Source organism: Papio anubis, chromosome 14 (assembly GCF_008728515.1).
Source record: "Papio anubis isolate 15944 chromosome 14, Panubis1.0, whole genome shotgun sequence".
Taxonomy (NCBI): Eukaryota; Metazoa; Chordata; class Mammalia; order Primates; family Cercopithecidae; genus Papio; species Papio anubis.
In genome coordinates, this window is record NC_044989.1 from 79,401,310 (window position 1) to 79,421,815 (window position 20,506).

At 39.4% G+C, this 20,506-nt stretch overlaps 1 pseudogene across 1 annotated transcript; it reads left to right on the forward strand.

The window, feature by feature from the left end:
• Positions 1-15,293: 15,293 nt before the first annotated feature.
• Positions 15,294-19,370, forward strand: LOC110741084 (annotated as a pseudogene). The gene is made up of 6 exons (XR_004178319.1): positions 15,294-17,009; positions 17,094-17,113; positions 17,573-17,691; positions 17,895-18,032; positions 18,668-18,794; positions 19,075-19,370. The product of XR_004178319.1 is annotated as a regenerating islet-derived protein 3-gamma-like (transcript).
• Positions 19,371-20,506: the final 1,136 nt, after the last annotated feature.

Genomic DNA, 20,506 nt, shown 5'->3' on the forward strand with positions numbered 1-20,506 from the left:
AGAGTGGACCAATGTCATTTGTTTCTTTCCAAGATAATCTCATCTTCTGTGTAAAGAACACAGGGAGTGTGAATGGAAGCCAAAAAGCTGATAGGCTGTTACTGTCAGGTTCCAGGTGATGTTGACCTGGACCAGGAGATGTTGGAGATGGAGAGCAGTAGACTGATGCTAGATCCATTTGAGAAGTGGATTGACCATGATGGAAATAAGAGGCATCAAAGAGCCCTTCCAGGGTTTGTCCTGGCATCTAATAAGTAGATGGTAAAGCCACTTATGAAAATGAGGAAGACTGGGGAGGGAAGGGATTAAATGTGTTGGTGGGTCATAGGGAAAAAATATGCTTTGGCACACTATCTTTAAATGACTTTTAGAAATTCCTATGCTGGGGAAAAAGTTGTGTGAGAAAGTTCTTCTTGGCTCATACTCCTACAGATGCTCTGCACGTAAGCAACATACCACTCCATCTGACCATTCGTGGTCCTTTTATCACAACATTCTCTACTTCCTCTGAGGGCAAGTCAGTCAGCAGTTTGCACAGATGCATTTCCTCCCATGATCTGTCCTGAGCTTGACCACCACTTCCATATTATGTCAGATATTTTCCCTGTGTGTGCCTGAGAGAGTGGTTCATCATCCAGCTGCCAGCCTGGCAAGCAGAGAGACCCTGCGTCTTCAGGATTGCACCTGAAGCAAAGCGAAACAGCAGAAATCTAGAAATCTAGGTTGAATCCAGAAGCCAGCTGTCCTGCCCTGCTTGAGAAGAGTTGTCAGCAGATGACTGAGTTAACATTTCTAATTGAGGGCTGCTTTCTTTGTCTCCTTCCAGAGGAGGAGGAAGGAGACAAGGAAAAGGAGAGGGAGAGATTCCATGGTGGGAAGTGATAAAGAAGAATTGTCACACACCCTCTTATTGGGTTCCTCCCAGGAATTTTCTAAGAATGCTCTCTCCTCCCTTTATATGAGCCCCTCTTATGATCAGAGTGGCCCAACTGGTGCCATTCAGCTGTGGCAGGAAATTGTTATTAATTACTCTTTGATTATTTCCTAGGCAATTGCTTTCTCTTTTCAAATATATTTATTGAGAGTCAGCAGGTTCAAGGCACAACATTCCGTACTGATGAAATGACACTCAACTGGAGAGACCAGACCCCTGTTTTCTTGGAGCTCAGACGGTAGTAAGGTGCAGGCAATAAACAAACCAGCAAACAACCCCATAAAGTTAATCACACATAGTGATGAGTGCTGTAAAGAAAATAAGACAGCAAAATACAGTAAACAGAGGGTGGGGTGGGGGCAAATTATATTAAACATTTAAAGGAAGGTTTGCTGAGGAGGTGACATTTGGGTGGAGAAGGAATTAGCAAGCACAATTTTGGGGGAATGGTTTTTCAAGTCATAGAATGCAGGGACAAAACTTCTCAGGTGAGGTTAAACTTGGACAATGGTCAGCGGGACTTCAGGCTGCTGCATGGTAGAGAGAGTAGTCTGAGGTCTGGTCACAGAGCTGGGCTGGCCCCATTGCATCCTGACTCTCTGCTTGTGCTCAGGGTACCTGAAAGCAGAAATCACCTGTCACGTGTGTGCCATTTTCCCCACAGGCTATAGTGCAAGATGAGGCAAATAGGAGACATATGAGACACAACTGAGATGGGATGGAACCAGATTTAAATGTAATTGGAGAGGACTGATTTAGGAATTGAGTGGCACTTGATTTGATTGCTCTTCCTTGCTTCATATTTTATACATCAGCTACACCACACAGCTTGTTGCCACCTGCATCCACCTGCCTGTGCTCTTGATGCCTGTCTGCTTGGAAAAATCTTCCTATCCCTCTCTGGGTAGTTAGCTCCTCCTCACCATTTAAAGCTTCTCTCAATATTGCTATATGCAGGAAATACCAGTACCATCCTTACTTGATTCCTGACAACCGCAAATGTCTCTAGATATTGCCAAATGTCTTTGGGAAGAGTGGGAAAAATCAACCGCATTTGAGAATCACTGATCTATTTCTCCCCAAATACACACACATATACCTTCTTCCCAGTAAGGAGAGAGGAAAGGCAAGAAGAAGCAAAATATTGAAAAACGCAAGCAGCCCACATCAAGCCTTGTTGCATCGTTATAAAACAGTTCTAAGTTAAACCCAACTTAAATTAGTGCATCCTGTACCATTTTAACTGCACAATGGCATAACTATTAAAAAATCAAAGAAAGAAGAAAACCAGGAGACCCATTCAGGAACTGAGGCTCTGCTTTTGTATCTAGAACTCCAACGACACTATTAAACTTCAGGTTGGTGAGATCGGGACTATACTAAAAAGACGACATCATTACTTTTTAATTACTGCTAATTACTAGCTACTATCATTTGCATGTTGCTTGGTTGGTTCAATTTCCTTGAAAATAAATGAACTTTGTTACCTGGCTCTGATAACATTTTTGTGTTTATAACTTGACACCAATCCATATTCCTGGCAGATATTTTTCACCCACACCCAGAGAAGTGGGGCCACTACCCCAAAAGCAGCTGTAAATTTGCATCCAAAGGACATAGAGGTTCAGACGCTGGAAATAGAACCCCAGGTGCAGAGAAGGACACTAGGGATATGCCCTAGATGATTAAGCAAGGAAATGCATTTAATTCAAGCCTGTCAGTTACCCCTAAAAGTAATGGCCCCAGGGACTGGGTCCAATGCCAAGCTATTCACTTCCTCCTCCATATTCCCTGAAGAATAAAAGTGCATGTCCAACCAAAGGTACCTGGGTCTTCAGGAGTTGCCTGTCGTATAGGCCTCTGTGCAAAACCTCACAGACTCTTGAGACTGGGATGTTGACAAGCTTTTCATGGAATCCCTCAGCCTGTCTGTTTTGCCTGCTTATTCCACCTCCAGGCTTTACTTTTCTCTAAGATTTTAAGGTTATTTTACTGTTCCTCTACTTTTCTGTACCTTAAAACCCAATTTCAGGAAGAGCTCTGAGAGATCTATTCCCTAAATAATTAAGAGCTGCTAATAACTTAACTATACCGTCCTTCTCAAGTGATCTCACAAATTATTCTTCAGTAGTTGAATTTATCATCTTGGGGGAAAAAGGAACATTTCCTTTTCTCTTAATTATTAAAATATCTATATGATATTGATAACTTTTTATCTCTTTTCTGGGCCCTGATGTATATTTTCTTAAAGCATAATAATTACATAGAGCTGTACTGTCTAATACTATAGCTACTATTCATGTGTGCCTATTGAGCAACTGAATGTGGCTAGTCTGAATTGATTTGGGTGGTAAGTATAAAACACAAACTAGCTTTCCAAGATCTAGGGTGAACAAGCTATAAAATATCTCATTCAAAATTTTCATATCAATTATATGTTAAAATGATATTTTGGATACATTAGGTTAAATAACATGTACTATTAAAATTAATTTTACCAGTTTCCTTTTACTTTTTATGTTGTTGCTAGAACATTTTAATTTATATACATGGTTTTCATTTTATTTCTATTTGGCAGTACCTCATCAATGTACTCTTATAGTCATTCGACATCCAAGAGATTGATGCTTACCCCATCTTACAAAAAAAATGCAATGGAGACTAGCAGTTTGCTCATGATTACACAGCTAGCAGCAAAAATAGACCTTGACTCTGCTAAGCAGAAAAACTGGCCTTTATGTAAAAATCCAAGTTTGACAGCAAACTTCAACACAAAGCTTTTTTTCTCAAGAATTCATATTGCAGTTAAAGCAATTTTTCACTTTTTGAGTTGAAATGACAGACAGCTAGAAGGATAAGGAAATCTCATCCTTCTGGGGGCTCAGCAGTTCCTCAGGCCTGGTAAATTGTACTGTGAGGCAATGAAACAAAAAGCAATAGTAAAGAAAGTTCTGTTGTAACAAACCCAAAAAAAGAAAAAGGAAGGAAGGAAGGAAGGAAGGAAGGAAGGAAGGAAGGAAGGAAGGAAGGAAGGAAGGAAGGAAGGAAGGAAGGAAGAAAGAAAGAAAGAAAGAAAGAAAGAAAGAAAGAAAGAAAGAAAGAAAGAAAGAAAGAAAGAAAGAGAGAAAATGTTAAGTCATTTTTTCAAGGGAAACAGATTAACTGAATTGCCTGGTAACTTTGCCCCAATTTCTACGCCACTCTCCAAGCTCAACAGAGATTAATTACTCACATCTTGGGTTTTGCTGTTACAGTCTCTGAGCAGAGACACACTTTGCTTTCCTTCTCCAGAACACCTGCCACATCCTCCCTGCATCAACAGTGATGAATATAAGATTAGGCTCTTGCCATCTCATCCCAAAAGTCATCCTTGTACATCCTTCAGCACTGGCCAGAACCTGTTACACTGTAATAGGTGATCCCAGAGTGTGATGCAGCAAAAAGCCTGGGGCTGGGGACCAAAACACCTGGCTCAGGTGAGTAAGCACCTCATCACTGGAGGTATTTAGGTTTAGGCAGTGTTGACTTGGATGAAATATAGGGTATCTTCAAACCCGAAGGAAGAGTCAGTAGATCAATAGCAAAGGGATCCTGCAGAGGAATAACCCATCTAGAACTTTGTCTCTATTATTGGCCCCTGCCCATCCCCTAATTCTAACTTTGGTCATTGCTGTTGGGATATCACCTCCACTTGTGCTGAGGTATCTCTTCCTGGTTCCAGGATAATTGAGTCTCAAAGGCTGAAGAAAAAATGCAGTAACTCAGGTGGATATACTGGCAGCCCTGATAATGGAGCTCAGTCAAGACAGCTGTGCCGGGAATTACTTAGGTGTTGAATGTAACTTCAAAGGCCAATAAACATGCCAGGGAAGTTCAGCCTGAGGCTGAACATACACTGATACCAGTGTGAGGGACCTAGGGTTGTTCCCCCTTCTCCTTTGCTAAAAGAATTCCAACAGTCTACTTTTAGGTTAACACAGTATTTCTGTATCTTTGCTGCAGGGTCACATTTTTTGTATATATATTTTTTAATAATTAGAGGTTTTCTTTGCAACCTGGCAAGAGCAATAAATCACATAGCCTTTATATTTATTTCTGTTATTTTACATGCTGCAGACAGTTTGATTTAGAGAAAATTTGCAGGGACTAAGGAATTGTCTGATGTCTATTTCCCCCTCAATTTAGAGACCTCTGTACCTAGCCCCATGTTAGGTACTGTAATATTTTAAAAAGATAAAGATACAGTCCCTGGACTTTACAAGTGTTAATGTACTTGGAGAGACATGAATGGGTGAAATAATGAACAATACAATATCAATGTAAGAAATAGGGGTATAAACATTGCTTCTGCAGGTAAGACTGTATTCTGTGACTTCTCACTGAGTATAAGGCTCTGGCCATTTTACCACACCCATTTAGTCCTCTTGAAATTCTTACCAAAACTTAAGCTAAAATATCCCAAACCAAAATCTCCACTTCTCATAATTGAAATTGTCCTGCAGGTGCACATATTACTGTTACTTAGATTGTAACAGGGCTTTATAGCCCATCAGATGTTTGCACTTAGACAGGTCATGTCTCCTTTCTGAGATTCAATTTCTTCATATGTAAATTTAGATTACTAACATCCATATGACTCTAGCTGTCTTTGATCCATATTATAAATATTTTTTTTAAAAAACACATTTTTTAAATGAATTGCAAATATCGAGCATCACTAATATTGTGATGGTGGTTTGGATATACATTCTCTCTTATCTGCATAGCATTTTCACCTCCTAACTGGTCTCCCCATTTCTGGCAGCTCTCTTTGCATTTTAATTTGTATTCACGTCACTTCTCTACCAAGGTGAGCACACAAAATTTATCCTGGGTTTTGGTTTCGGCTTTATTCCATAAGCATCAAACTGTGTCTGTATCTGAAGTTTAAACTTGCCTCAGCATCCACTTGGGACTGCTCCAGCCTATTCCAATATTACTTTTAGGGGGCTGAGGAGTCTTTTTAGAGTTAACTTATAAAGAAAACAAGGTCAGGCAGAAAAGTTTGACTCCATTACAAAGTGTGGGCTATGAGAGAAAAGGAGTGGCTATGAGTACAGTGTGTTTTGTGACATCACACAAAACCTGCCCCAGCCCCATTGTTGAGATCCACATTTTCTCCTCAGATGAGAAAGAGATGGTATCTAACCAGAAGTGGAAACAGCTGTTTCAATAAAATGCACTAAAATAGTAGGGTTCAGTCATAATGGATGCCAAAACAGCAAGACACCTTTGTACTCCTTTGGGAGTTCTCTAACCAGGTGTAACATGAGATGGGGAGATCCATCTTCCCCTCCTCCACTCTGCATGGACGTTTTCATAGTCCACAACTGGATACCATGGGGGCTTTATGTGAGCATCGGTGGTGCCATTGTCTGTGTGCAAACTATACATCAGTGGTGGTGTCTGGTAGGAGACCTCAGTGGACAATCTACTGGGAATTGAAAATGCAATGTCAGAAGACTTTCCCAGAAACCCATATCAGATAACCCAGCGAATCTGCAGAAATTCTTGAGGTGGCAGGAAGCAAGATTTTTCAGCAAACCCTGCATTAGCAAGGTGGTCAAACAGTCCATGAAATTCAAGCTTTTATTTCTAATGGAACCCTATTTGAATCCACACTTAGAGAAATTCAGGTTACATTTATATGTCCTGCCAACACTTCCTACCCCGAAATCCCCACATACATACAAATATAGCTTGAATAGGATGACCTACCCCTTTTGTTAGCTAAATAAATGTTGAATGATCTCCAAATCTCTGCTGTCATGTCATCATTTTGTGTGGCCAGTTTTGAATGTCTACAAAAAATATTCCCCTTCAAAAATGTGTAAATAACCAAACACACACACACACGGAAGAAACAAAAATATCTCCATGTAGTTTTATCATGGTGAAATAAGTAAACACACTTGGAAACTGTCCTTGCTTAAAGAATAATAACCCATAAAGATCTTTGTATTTTTCTAGTTTTTGCTCATTGGCACGTAGTTTGCAAGATTACTTGAATTTTACCCCAAAGAAATAAAAAAGGGGTCTAGAGTTCTGGAGCAAAGAATAAACAAAATAGTCCCAGGCACAGATTATAGATGGAGAAGTTTGGACCAGATGGTGGAATGTGATGGTTGGCTACAGTCCTCAAGGATGAAGCCCCAGAACCTCACACTCAAGGCAAAGCAGCATGGGAAGTAAAAGTGAGTGTCCAATGCTGGACAATTGGTCAAGATTCAGAAGCTGTTAGGTTGTAGCAAATACTAAGTTATCCCCCCAAAAAAAATCCCTAGATGGTAGATATTATCATCACCATTTTATGGCAAAAAAAAAAATTTACAAACTAGAGTTTGAGATGACATAAGCAGAATTCATAGGCACAATCAGTAGGAGAGTGAGCTAGAACGTGAACTTCGGAATGACCAGATGTAAAAGGTCCGTGTCTTTTACCTCATGCTGTGCTATGAAGGTCAATGTTTGCCTTTGATTCTCGGAAGAATCTTGAAATATTTTATCACCAACGAACTAGAGAAAAGTTAAATGACTTGTCCAGTCTTGCATAACCAGAAACTGTGAGAGCTAATATTTAAACCCATTTATGACCTCAAAGCTCAGTTATTTGTTCTTCTCCAAAACTGTGCTGTGGGTATGAATGAGGCTGCTCTCCGAGAAAACAGCATCATACCCACGGCCTCCCGTCATTTGCTGGTGAGAAGTGTTTGTGAATATGCTGTTAAATAGAAGACCCACAGCCATTCTGTTGCTGCATTCCTGACTTTATATAGTGAAAGAAAGGGCCTTACCATTTTGTTTAAAACGTATATAAAGTATATAACCAGGGGGATAAAAACCACTTAGTTTATCACAAACCACCCCCATGTAAGAGGATTAAAACCCAGTTTAGAGTATTGCCAAGATATTGCTTATGGTAGAGAGAGGGGTGATTAATGATTAGAGTCTATGATTTCAGGATCTCTATTTTTGCTTTGAGCTTAAGCCAAGAACACCACAGTAAGCACATTCTGCTAAATAATTCAAACACTTGGAGCTTTTCCTGCTGCTTTCTGTATTTGAAGGCAATATCCCTGACCACCTCTCAGTCCCCATTAGTAGTGATAAACTGTGAGTCATATCCTCTGCAGAGAAGAAAGCTTTATTGATTCATGCAACCCCCTGAATGTTGAGTACCTGCATTTAAGAGCCAGGTGGGGTAAAAGGTCAGATTCTTAACTGTCCTCAAACCAGATGTGTTAAGCTGTAGGAGGCTAGGGAACAAATGTACAAGGACGCAAGGTTCTATTGCTCTTTCCCCTTAATACAACAGAGTAAGTGGAGCTGTCCACTGCCTTTCATTTAATGGGAAAACATAAATGTTCAACACAACAAGTTTCACTTAAAATTTTATATAGAAAAAGTTGTTTTGAAAGACGTAGAAGATAATTTCAGTTCTTTTGCTGACCTTGAATATATCAAGAGTTTTTTAAAGTAATATGTGTATTACAAGGTATAAAACTCCAAGCCCAAGAGGTCTAATAAGAATACAATGAAATTTGAGATATAAGCATGTTGAAGAGAGAGATGTTACTACCATCCATATGCATGTTCATGGATACATCATAGTCTCCCCAAAGTATTTCTACATCATTGGTCTCACCAGATTCTCCTCTTATACCCTTAAACTAGAAAGGGTAAATATTTAGTTGAAGTAAATCCTCAGGTCCCTCATGACCTTAGAAGAAATTATTCTTACCATACGGTTGGCCTATTCAGCTTGCCTGAGTTTCAGTCTTGGTTTTAGGATTTTCAGTTGAGTTTTGCAGGGGAGCATAGGCTAGTTTTGAAAATCTATCCTTTATGACTCTGACAACAAGACTGTTGATATTTCCTTGTATTGTCTCAGATCCCCTAAACACGACACAAATTTCTGAGCACCACTGTAGCTCCCAAGCTTGACATGCATCCTCAATCCACCCCCTTGGAGAAAGACAGCTGTATTTGATGGACTTGGGTTTGTACCCATTCCTTGGGTTTACTGTCATGAATTTGAGTTTGTTCTGTGCCCTTTAGGCATGCTGATTTTCTCACCTCCCCACTTCAGAGAATTTCCTAGGATATACTGCAATCAGGCTCTTGTATTACCTAGAGCTAGCACAACTGAGATGAAAGATACCACCTAAAAAACACTTGAAACATGTTAATTCTTACGGAGAAAAAACACCATTCTAAACCTATGTCCCCATACACATGCACCTAAATTCACACATGTGGGTATATACATATACCCAAGAAATCACAACCACATTTTCAAGGCTCATGGTTCAACTACAGACAAAAATGACTTGGAGCAATTCTTATTTGCTCTCAAAAATTAATTAGACCAACATACCATGCAGTAAATATATTTGTATAAAATGACATTTAAACTTTACATGAGGCTTGGAGAAGGTAACCAACAAATCACCTTCTAAGAATTCCATTAGTGGAAGGCAAATAAGATGTCCTAAAATTAATGAATCTATCAACTGGAGTGAAACATTCAAAAAACCTACCAAGTCAAAGAGCAATTAATTGGGTCCTTTCAGAATTTAATTCATTCCTGCTGAATGCCTGAAGAATGTTACTCAAAATGAAATAATGTGGAGTTGAGTATCAAGAACAAAGAATTCAGGAATAGAATACAGTTCTCATCCTGACTTAGTCACTAACGTACATTTTGACGTAAACTAAGTCCAGTTTCTAAATTTCTTCCTTGTAATGTGGAATGAATTAACACTACGGGATAATTTTGAGAATAAAATGATATAATGGATGATACTGACAATTTAGACATTGTATAAGTTAGAGGGAAGTTGGAGCTCACAGTATCTGAAAAACTTATAGAGAAAACAGTAACAATATCAGTCATTTTCTAGAAACAAGGAATTGATGGTATTGTACTTTGAGTAAGTAAAGAGGATCTGATAACTCCACTGATCACATTGTTTTTCTTAGTATGCATTAGGTTAATGTAGCTTAGCAAATAACTACTCTTGGCTGTTGGTTATAGAATTTCCCTGGTGTTTTCAATACCCTCCATGTAAAACAGAAATCTGATTATCTGGGCTTAGGTCTTCTAAATGTCAGATTCATCCTAATGGCAAATTAAATATCTTAGAAAAAAACATTTCCTCTCTCATGATATCGAAGTAAACAGCCTTGCAGCAAAGGCCAAAACTCTATTTCTTTTTTATTCCCCAATCTCTTCCCTCCAGAAGAAGCCGGTAGCAGTGATTACGAGCACAGCTTTGGTGTTGGGGTTTTAAGTCCCATTCTGTTACTTTTATAGAACCATGACCAAGTTATCCTATTTCTCCAAATTTTCATTTCCTTGTATGAAATATGAGGGTAAGCATAGCTGTCTCATAATGATGAGATAATTTATGTAGATCTCTTAGCACAATGCCTGGCACAAAATTAGTGCTGAATAAATGGTAGTTATAATTGGATGAGCTCCTGAAAATATTAGTCTGACAATTCTCTGGTAACACTTACTTTATGATTAAAGTGATTTCCTAAATTTGTAACAACTGAATACCTTCTTAAAAAGAAATATATTGCACTTAAGTATATATAGACAATGGAAAAGGCTGGACAAATATTGTTTGCTTGATGTGCCCCAGTGAATACTGTTGAAGGTTAAGGTTAACAAACAGAACAAAATGATTGTAACTAATAGGGAAGCTACAGAAATGATTCAGAGGAGTCACTTCACTGTAACTTTCATCTGCAGATCTGTTGTTCTGTTGTTCCACTGAAAATTATTGTCTATTTTGGAGCTACCAGGCACTACATATAATATTATTATTCGCTGTTACTTACTGTGTGATCATATGTGCTAGGCACAATGCTTAATGATATCCATGCACTATTTTATTTAATTTCTACCACAACCCTGTGAAATAGGGCTATTTGATTTGAGAGCCCAAGTCCGTAATCACTATTGCTTTCCACTGACCGATTGTGTAGGTTGGCATGAGGCCTGGTGTACATGAGAATGGGTATCAGAAGGCCCAGCGGAACACCACGAATAGAATAAAGACAGCACTACAATCTTAAAGCATTCCTATTATCTCAGATAATTTATGACCTAGGAATCCTACTGGCAAGCCCAACCCAGTACTCCGCTCCACCCCACCTACCTGGGTTCCCTGCCCTGGCTGAGTCACCTAGCTCCAAGTATTTCTGAGTGCTGGAACCAGCCCTTTCCCCTATATCCCCAGAGAGCATTGGCCCCTTGAATCTGTCTTAGGAGCACTCTGTCTCCTGATGAGAAACACTGCTCTACCTTGGCACTCCCCAGTTGTCTTGGATCAACCCCAGCTTGAGACATGCCACTGTTTTTCTGCCTACAGCTGATTTTAACATGTCTTGTTGCTTTACTTCCCTTGCCTAATTTTCACACAAGTGTCCCCATTTTGCTCCGGCCTTGACTCCTGGTCTTCCCTTCAATTACAATGAGATTTTGTTGATGTCTTCACCCCTAAGCAACGACAATTGATCTATGAAACATAAAGGGAAGAGGAGGAGGGACGTGAGTAGAGGAACGCCTTCAACGTGACATGTTGTGTTTTGAGAAGTATTTTCTATAAAATTCCCTCTTTTTCCTTGTTGTTCTCACTTCAGGTCATGAAATGTGAGGCTCAAGGAGCAAAGTGTCTTTAAGTTCCTAACTTCAGCTAACCCACAAGATCCGGTATCTTGAGAGACCTCAGATTATATGTCCTGTCTTCCTCCTGCTCTTGATTCTATTTTTTGTTTTACTGTTAGTAAACCTGTCTCTCAAGATTAGCCATGAGAGCACTCTCCTTCATAGAACTTATTTCTGCATTGACCTGTGGTCTCTACTCTGCTCCTTGATTTAAATCAAATTCCAGTGTCTTAAGTATGTAAGTTCCAACTGGACTCAAATTAGTCCCTAAATTAAAAAGAAGTTAGAAACAGAAAACAGCCCTCAAATTCTACTAATTTTGAAAGATTTTCTGAAGGAATGTGTTTTTTTAGTGAACAGATTCTTCCTTGGTAACTTATCATATATATGCCAATTGCCACATTAAGTCCTTTCTGCGAAATGCTCTTTCTTCTAAAGACTCATAGGGAATAAACTCACAGAGCTTAACAAATAATCATTCTTTGAATAAAGTTATTTAATCTAAAATGCTAGGTTATGATTCTTTAAGCATTTATGCACATATGCAAAGAGAGCTTAGTCAATATGTTTCCATTTCAGAAACAAGTTGTTTCTAATAGCTAATACAAAAGAGTAAGAGTGAAAAATTCTCTGTAATGGCTCAATTTACAGACTGTTTTATAATAGTTTACTTTTTCCAAAGCTTACTCACGAATAAACTGTCTGATACAGTAAGAAGATGGCCTTCCCAAAGGTTGTCTGAGATTTAAATATGGAAGCAGTAACTGTTTTCCAGGAAATCTCTTAGCCCACATTCATAATATTCCAGCATTCTGATCAATAATAGGAAAATTATAGAATATATACCAGTGTTCTCTTTGTCCAACATCATCATTGGAAAATTAAGAAACACAGGTCCAGGGAGAATAAAGTCACCTACTCAAAATAACAGATTTAATGAAAGAAATAAAATTAAAAGTGAAGTCTTATCAGCCTGTAACATTTTGAGGTTAAAAGCAGCCAATTGCTAAAATCATTGTGAGTGAACATATTAATTTATAAAATAAGTATTATTGAGGGTTTAATGTGCTAGGACCTGAGAATACAAACTCACGCTTGATCAACAGAGTATAATGGAAATAGCATTATATTGTTTCATGACCTAGCCCAAAAGGACCAGCAGCTTCTGCTTTGCTCTCTTGGAGCCCTGACCAACAATAAAAGAAGTTCTACTATCCTGACACCTCCATGCTGTAAGAAGTTCAAGGCACAGGGCCACTGCATTGTAATTCTCTTTAGCAGTCCCAGCTCAACTGTCAGCCAATAACCAGATCAACCGATGTGCATGTGTGTAATCATCTTTGAAGACCAGTCCATTTGATGCTTCATATGACTCCAGTTCCAGCCATTATATGCAACTGCATGATTCCCAAGGGAGAACCACCCAGACAATCCTAATCAACTCACAGAACCATGAGAAGTAATAACAAACCGTTTTATGCCCCTAACCTTGGGATAGTTTTTTTTGCACCAATATGAAATCAGAAGAGTAGATAATGGAGAAATCATCAGTAAAGTTTGAAGGGGAGCGTAATGATAAATTCATATTCATTACTGATCATTTTGAATAGGTAGGGCCATAGAGTCAGTAACAGAAGATAAACACCCTGTCTTCTGCTCCCACCATATATTCAAGTTTATCTGAAATTTGAGGACTACTGGACAAAATTGAGTGAAGTTCCTCCTTCTGTGTACAAGTGGCATTATGGAGATTCAAAATGGTCTACTAGGAGAAAGGGAGAAAGGGCCAAGCCCTTGACTATTAAAGTACCAGTTTCGAATTCTGATAGCCAGCTATTAAGATAGCCCCCAAGCAAACCTCCTGCACTCACGGTTGGGCAAAATCATCTGAAAACACAGTACACTGTGGAGTATCAGCTGTTTACTTTCAAGATGGTATTGCCACCAGGGCAGTGCTTGCTGTCTATGCTGAGGCATCATGAGAGAGGACCGTACTGCATATTGCTAGCCCAGTAAAAGATCAATATTCAAAATCTGAAATAAGGTTTCTAGGAAATGCATACCACTTTTCCACCATAATACGGTAGAAAAATTGTAAGTAGAACTATCATAAATCAGAGACCATCTGTGTAGGGAAAAGTAACCTCTTCAGGGTATTGAATCTGTCTCTCCAAAACATGATATATTTCTTCATATATTAAATCCTTTTTTAAAGTTTAAAAAGTTTTATGTGGTCTTGACTATTTTTGTTGGATGTATTTCCAGATCCTTCATATTTTTCTTCCTATTAAAAACAGTATCTTTCTTAAAAATACCTTTTCTAATTCTATTGTTGGAATATAAACATTCATTTGAGATTTATATGTTGATCTCACATTCTTCTTGTTTACTAAATGTATTCATTAATTCTAATAATTAATTTGAAGAGTCTCCTGGGTTTTCTACGGAGACAGCGTGTCATATGCAAGTAGTGACAATTTAATTTACTCTTTCCCTGTTTAAATTTTTTTTTCTCTTCTAAGTGTACTTTCTATCGCACCGTATTGTTAAATAGAATCGATGAGGGTGGTACATTTGTACATTTCTGATTTTTCAAGGAAGTCTTTTCAGTATTTTACTTTTCAGTCTCTATAGATTTCTTTACTGTGTTAAAGCTATTCCTGTCTCTTGTTTCTAAGACTTCTTATCAGTTACTAATAGGTTTTGAATTTCACTTAATGATTTTGTTCTTTTAAAATGACTGTATTTTTTTCTCTTTTAATTTCTGAACTTGGAAATTGCATTAATAGTTCATCATAATAAACTATCATTACATTTCCAAGATTAACTCTTCTTTCTCTTCATTTATTATATACAACAATGAATATTCAATTTGTTTTGTGTTTTGTTCAGGAACTTTGCATCTTTGTTCTTAAGTCAGATTGTCCTTCAAATTTCTGTCTCACAATGGCCCTGGATTTTTCTTTTTCTCAAAATTTTCCCCCAATATTTTAGATAAAAACCCAAAGACAATAGTGTTATGATTCATTATGTACCTATCACCAAGCAACAACTATCATGGCCTCAAGGCCTCTCTTGTTTTATCTCTCTCTCTCTTTCTTTATCTCTATCATGGTAGATTATTTTGAAGTAAATATTGGATAACCGTTTCATCTGTAAGTATTGTGCTATGTATCTTAAATGATAAGGATATTTCAAATAATATTATTTCAATATTATAATTACATCTGAACATGATATAGTCCCTTAAAATTATCAAATGCTCACTTTTACCCAATTGTTTTATATTTTTTATTTAATTTGTTCAAATCAAGATCCAAACATGGTTCACACATTTTATTTGATTAATATATTTTTCACATGTTAAGAGTGATATGTTGTTTTATTTCCTTAAATTCACTTGCTGGGGAAATGTAGTTATTTGTCCTGTACAATTTCCCACCTTCTAAATTTTGCTAATGGTATTCCTATGTTGTAATATAATACTGTCTCCATGTCCTATATCTTCTGGAAATTGCCAGCTAGATGTTAACCAGAGGTCTCAAACTGTTTTGATCTCAGGACACTTTTACACCCTTAAAAAATATTGAGGATGCTCGAAAAAAAAATTTTGTTCATGTGAGCTATTGATATTTATAATAATACATATTAAAAGAGAAAAGTTAAAAATATTCATTTACTAACTCACTTTGATCTTTTCTGAAAACACGTTAACAAACTACCAGTATGTCAATAAGTAAAGTTTGTCTTGGTTTATTTTTCAAGTAAAAATGGTGTTCCATGAAATAGTGAATTAAAACTCAGTATTACAAATTATTTCCCTCAAGACAACCATTATACTTTAGCATGTCAGCTTTCCATTTAGTCATACAGAATATTCTCTCTAGATGTATTCAAGGGTTGAGATTTACTGAAACCAATTCACTACTCTGATTCATCAAGTTCAAGAGCATTTTCAAGTAAAAATGCCTGTATTTTGTTTCTTGCAAGTACGTGGATATGAGCAATACAATTTGGTGCCACTGCCTTGATTAATGTTAAAGCACCAGAACTTCTATCCACCATTTCTTTTGCCTCATCAGTGCAAATGTCAACATAGCAAAAATGACAAACAACACTTTAGTATAACTATGACAATTATAATTGCACAGCCACTCCGAACAGGCCCTGAAGACCCCCATTCGTGTGTAGATCACAGTCTAAGAATGCTACTCTGAGGTATCAAACTGTCACTTCAGAAATACAGTAAACCAATGAACTATCTCTTGGTCTTCTCACACAAAGGTAGCTGGGAGGCAAATATATTTAACTGCTGTTCCATAAGACCCTGACTTGCCTAATGACTCATAAGATTATTTCAAGCTTCTTTTACATCTTGCTGCAAAGTTGAAGTAGCAACTCTGAACCAGTGCTGCTGCTTCTGGTTTCTATTCTTTCTTTATTTCGACTAATACATTGTCTTTGCCAACACATATAATTTTAATGCCCACCCAATTTTTGTTTATTAATTTATTTTAAATGTTACTAGATAAGGTATAAAGAAATTCATATGTATGCCTATAGAAGTGAGTTCCTGGCAGGTTGATCAAAAGCAAACTTTTGACATTTCTCATAACTATGTAATATCATAATATTTTCTAAACTATGTAATACCAGACTCACAAGGCTGCCTTTATTCCCTTAAGTTTCTCAGAAGAAGATATCTGGAAGAGGGTGGGAAAAGTGCAAACTTCAACTGTTTGTGGGGAAAGTGCTGGTCTGCTACAGAGAAAAAGGCAACATCTCTGACAATTCCCAGCCTTTGCCAGGAGGAGTCTCCTCCCCTTGGCATTATCTTTTGAACCAATGCCAAGCCCTCCTCATGACCCCTGTCCCGCCTACATATTGCCGTTATTCACTCCAATGACCATCCCTGAGATCCTCTTATAAAAAAACCCAGTCTTTCCTGACCAGACAAACCATACCATATCCCACCAGAGAGGTAAAGGGGAGCTGAGAGAAGATGAGACCCAGGGAGGGGCTACTGCACACGATACAGGAGAATGCATGGGAGGTTCCCTTCCTCAGGGAGCACAAGAACTCTGAGACTCAGCAAGGCTGTCCTGGGAGGGCTCAGGGATGGGAGAGTACACAGATTCCAGCTCATTCAGAACTGTAGAAGATGATGGATGTGACCAAGATCACTTTAGTCCTAGGGGACTAGGCAAGGAAAAAGACATGAGACTGTAGGGTATCTGTGTGTTCTCCCACTGACCACGCTTCCTTTAGGGACTCCTGACTACCTCCTCAAGTCACAGACACCATGTTGCCTCCCATGGCCCTGCCCAGCTTATCTTGGATGCTGCTTTCCTACTTCGTGCTCCTGTCTCACTTCAAGGTGAGATTGCTCTGCCTCTAGCACAGGGTTTCCTATGAATCCTTAGAGCCAAGAAGAGGAGGAAGGCTCCTGTGTGCCACATGAGGTAATGGCATAGTGTCTAATGAACCTGCCTGCAGTTCCTGCATCATCACTCCTTCCTTCAGGTTAACTTGCAGTGGGAGGCTCCATGGGGGTCCACTAACAGTGGAATGAGATGGCTTCCATTTAGTCAGTAGACTCCAATATAGACTGGTGGGAAAGTGTGGAGGGTCAGTAATGAGATGTGGGGAGGGACAATGACTGGAGGACCCAGTGTAGAGACAGCCCAGAGTGAGGAGAGTGTTGAATGGTTGAATAAGGGGAAAGGGTAATAAGAGACTAGATGGTGCCCCATTTGCTAGGGCTATTTTGAGATAAAGAACTTCTGAAAACACAAGGGAAGATGAAGGGGTGTCAGGAATGTGGTCTTCCTCCCCAAGGGCAGGCCTAGATATTCCCCAAGGTCATCTTCCACCTCAACCCCCACTCTTCATTTTACCCTCTCCCTCTTCTTCCACCTCAGGTGAAGAACCCCAGAAGGAACTGCCCTCTGCGCGGATCCGCTGTCCCAAAGGCTCCAAGGCCTATGGCTCCCACTGCTATGCCTTGTTTTTGTCACCAAAATCCTGAATGGATGCAGATGTGAGTGGTTAGATGTGGGATTGGAGGTGACAGGGGAAAATCCATGCAGGTCTCAGGGGGAGGAAGGTCTTCATTCAGGAGAGTTCATTGGGAATGAGGATGAACACGCTTATCTTTCACATAGTCCTCCTCCCACCTCCCTTTGTCCTGCTCTCCCCCAACGGGTCTCAGGCTCCCTCTCATTCTCTTTGTCTCCCTCAAAGCTGACCTGCCAGAAACGGCCCTCTGGAAACCTGGTGTCTGTGCTCAGTGGGGCTGAGGGATCCTTCGTGTCCTCCCTGGTGAGGAGCATTAGTAACAGCTACTCATACGTCTGGATTGGGCTCCATGACCCCACACAGGTGTGAGTATATCCTCCCCTCTCTGTTACCTCTCAAGGTGCTATTGTTGCCCAGATCCACTTCCTGTCCCCTGTCCCTGCCAGGAAGTACTTCAGGGAGCACTGGAGCTCAGATTCTGGGAGACATTTGGAAGAATAGGAAGCCCACGAGGCAGCTGAAGATCTGAATTCTGTGGAGGTCCCTAGTCTTTAAATAAAATTAATCAGACTCTTGTAAAACTTTTACATATTTCTCATGTGAATCCTTACAAATCAATTAGCTGAGCTTCAGGGAGTCTGCATCTATTATTCTGAGGGAGTTCTCAATTAAGATAGGACCAATTTTTGCTCCCCCATACAGAATAGACATTATCTTTGAGGTTCACAGGCTAATCACAAATGCTACACCAATTATTTTTCTATAAGTAACATATTACCTTGAATGATTCCAAAGGTCTTGTGTTTATTGGCTGGGATTTTGAATAGCAATGAGGAGTTAAGGAAGAGGTTCCAGTGCAGAGGACTCTAGGGCAGCATCTGGAAGAGCAGACCAAAATCCCTGATGCTGGGGAGGAATCAGGTGTTATAGCTCAGGGGCCTTGCAAAGAGAGCTGCAATGGCCATTTTCTTCACCTGGCTGCCTCCTCTTCTTTATAGGGTTCAGAGCCTCATGGAGATGGATGGGAGTGGACTGGCACTGATGTGATGAATTACTTTGCATGGGAGAAAAATCCCTCCACCATCTTAAACCCTGGCCACTGTGGGAGCCTGTCAAGAAGCACAGGTAAGAAACAGAAGAGCTGCCTCTTCCCAGCACTTTCCGCTCCTCATCCCCAATTTCTAGGCCTGACCTTCAGGAAATTCTTTTCAGCTAGGAAATGCAGCGTTGATGTGTCTTCTCCCATCTCCTCTCATCTCTGCTTTCTTTGAGTCTCATTCTCCTGGATTGAGAAACTGGTGAAGATGAGAAAAAAGCTTTAAATCCTAGGCTAAAACCTGGGATGCCTCTTCATTGGGTTCACAAGTTCCCCCAGTGCCATGCCTTTTATATTCTGTCTCCCTAGGATTTCTGAAGTGGAAAGATTATAACTGTGATGCAAAGTTACCCTATGTCTGCAAGTTCAAGGACTAGGGCAGATGGGAAGTCAGCAGCCTGAGCTTGGTGTGCAGCTCATCATGCACATGAGACCAGTGTGAAGATTCACCCTGGAAGAGAATATTCTCCCCAAACTGCCTTACCTGACCACCTGGTCGTGATCCTCCTTCTTTTTCCTTTTTACTCACCTTCATTTCAGGCTCCTCTCTGTCTTCCATGTCCTGAGATCTCAGAGAATAATAATAAAAATGTTACTTTATACTTGTATGCTTTTGTTTCATTCTTATAGTAAGAGCCTTTGGAAGAGGAGGGTGAAGCTGGCAGACAAAACACTGAGTCTTGGCTTCTCTCAATTTCACCCAGGCCTAAGGGGAAATTACTATATGAATGTCCCCATCAGTGTATTTGTGATGAAGGTGTGGGCCCTGCTCAGGCAGGGTTTGTGTCAGGAAGAAATGAAGACAGTGCTTCTCCACACACTCACTGCCCACACATTGTCCTTGATGTTGTGACACAATCAGTCCTAGGGGAGTCTGACATTACTTAAAACAGAACTTCTCAAATAATTTTCTGTGAAGGATCTTTTTTTTTTTTTTTACATTAATTTGCAATCTGTGTTGCACGGCGACTTTTGTAAAATACAGTAAAAAATGAATTACTTAAACTTCTGGTTACAATGTTGACATAAAGAACTTTGGAGGCTGCTACTCTTTTCTTTAAAACAAGAAAATCTGAATAAACTTAAAATCAACAACTTTCCTTTGGGCTAGTGAGAGAACTGAGGTAGCAGGGCAAGTTGGTACCCCAATATCTGGAAAAGCACCCAAATACGCAGAGTTGTTTACATTTCTGCTTACCTGGAGCAAAAGCCTCTAGGGCTACAAGCTGTTAGGAACACTTAAATGGTGATTTTGAAAAACTGCTGGATGTTGAGTGCAGCTTGGCATTAAGAGTGAGAAACTCATGGACATGGCACTCCTAGGAAAGCCCTCACGCCTTCATGGATTTTACCTTCAGGAATCCCAACAGGTTCTCTTGGTGGAGTCAAGAATAATTCTCTCATGGCTTTCGCAGGAGGAGGAGAAAAGAAACCATTTCTAAATCAGTCCAGAGCATTCTGAATAACAAAGACCTACTTCCCGGTAAAAAGACCTAATGAGCATCTTATCAGGCCTAAGCACCAGTGCATTGAAGTCCACTCCATCTAGCCTTTCATCTTACCTAACAGAAAGAGAGTTAAGAAACATTTTTGAAAGTCATGACCTGGGGCATAGATTCACACAAATACTGAGATTTAATCATAAAATTATATGATACTTCCCCTTGCTCAGACACTACCACATCAATAGAGACGAAGTTTAATGACAATAGATTACAACTGAGGAACTGCAAGGTACACT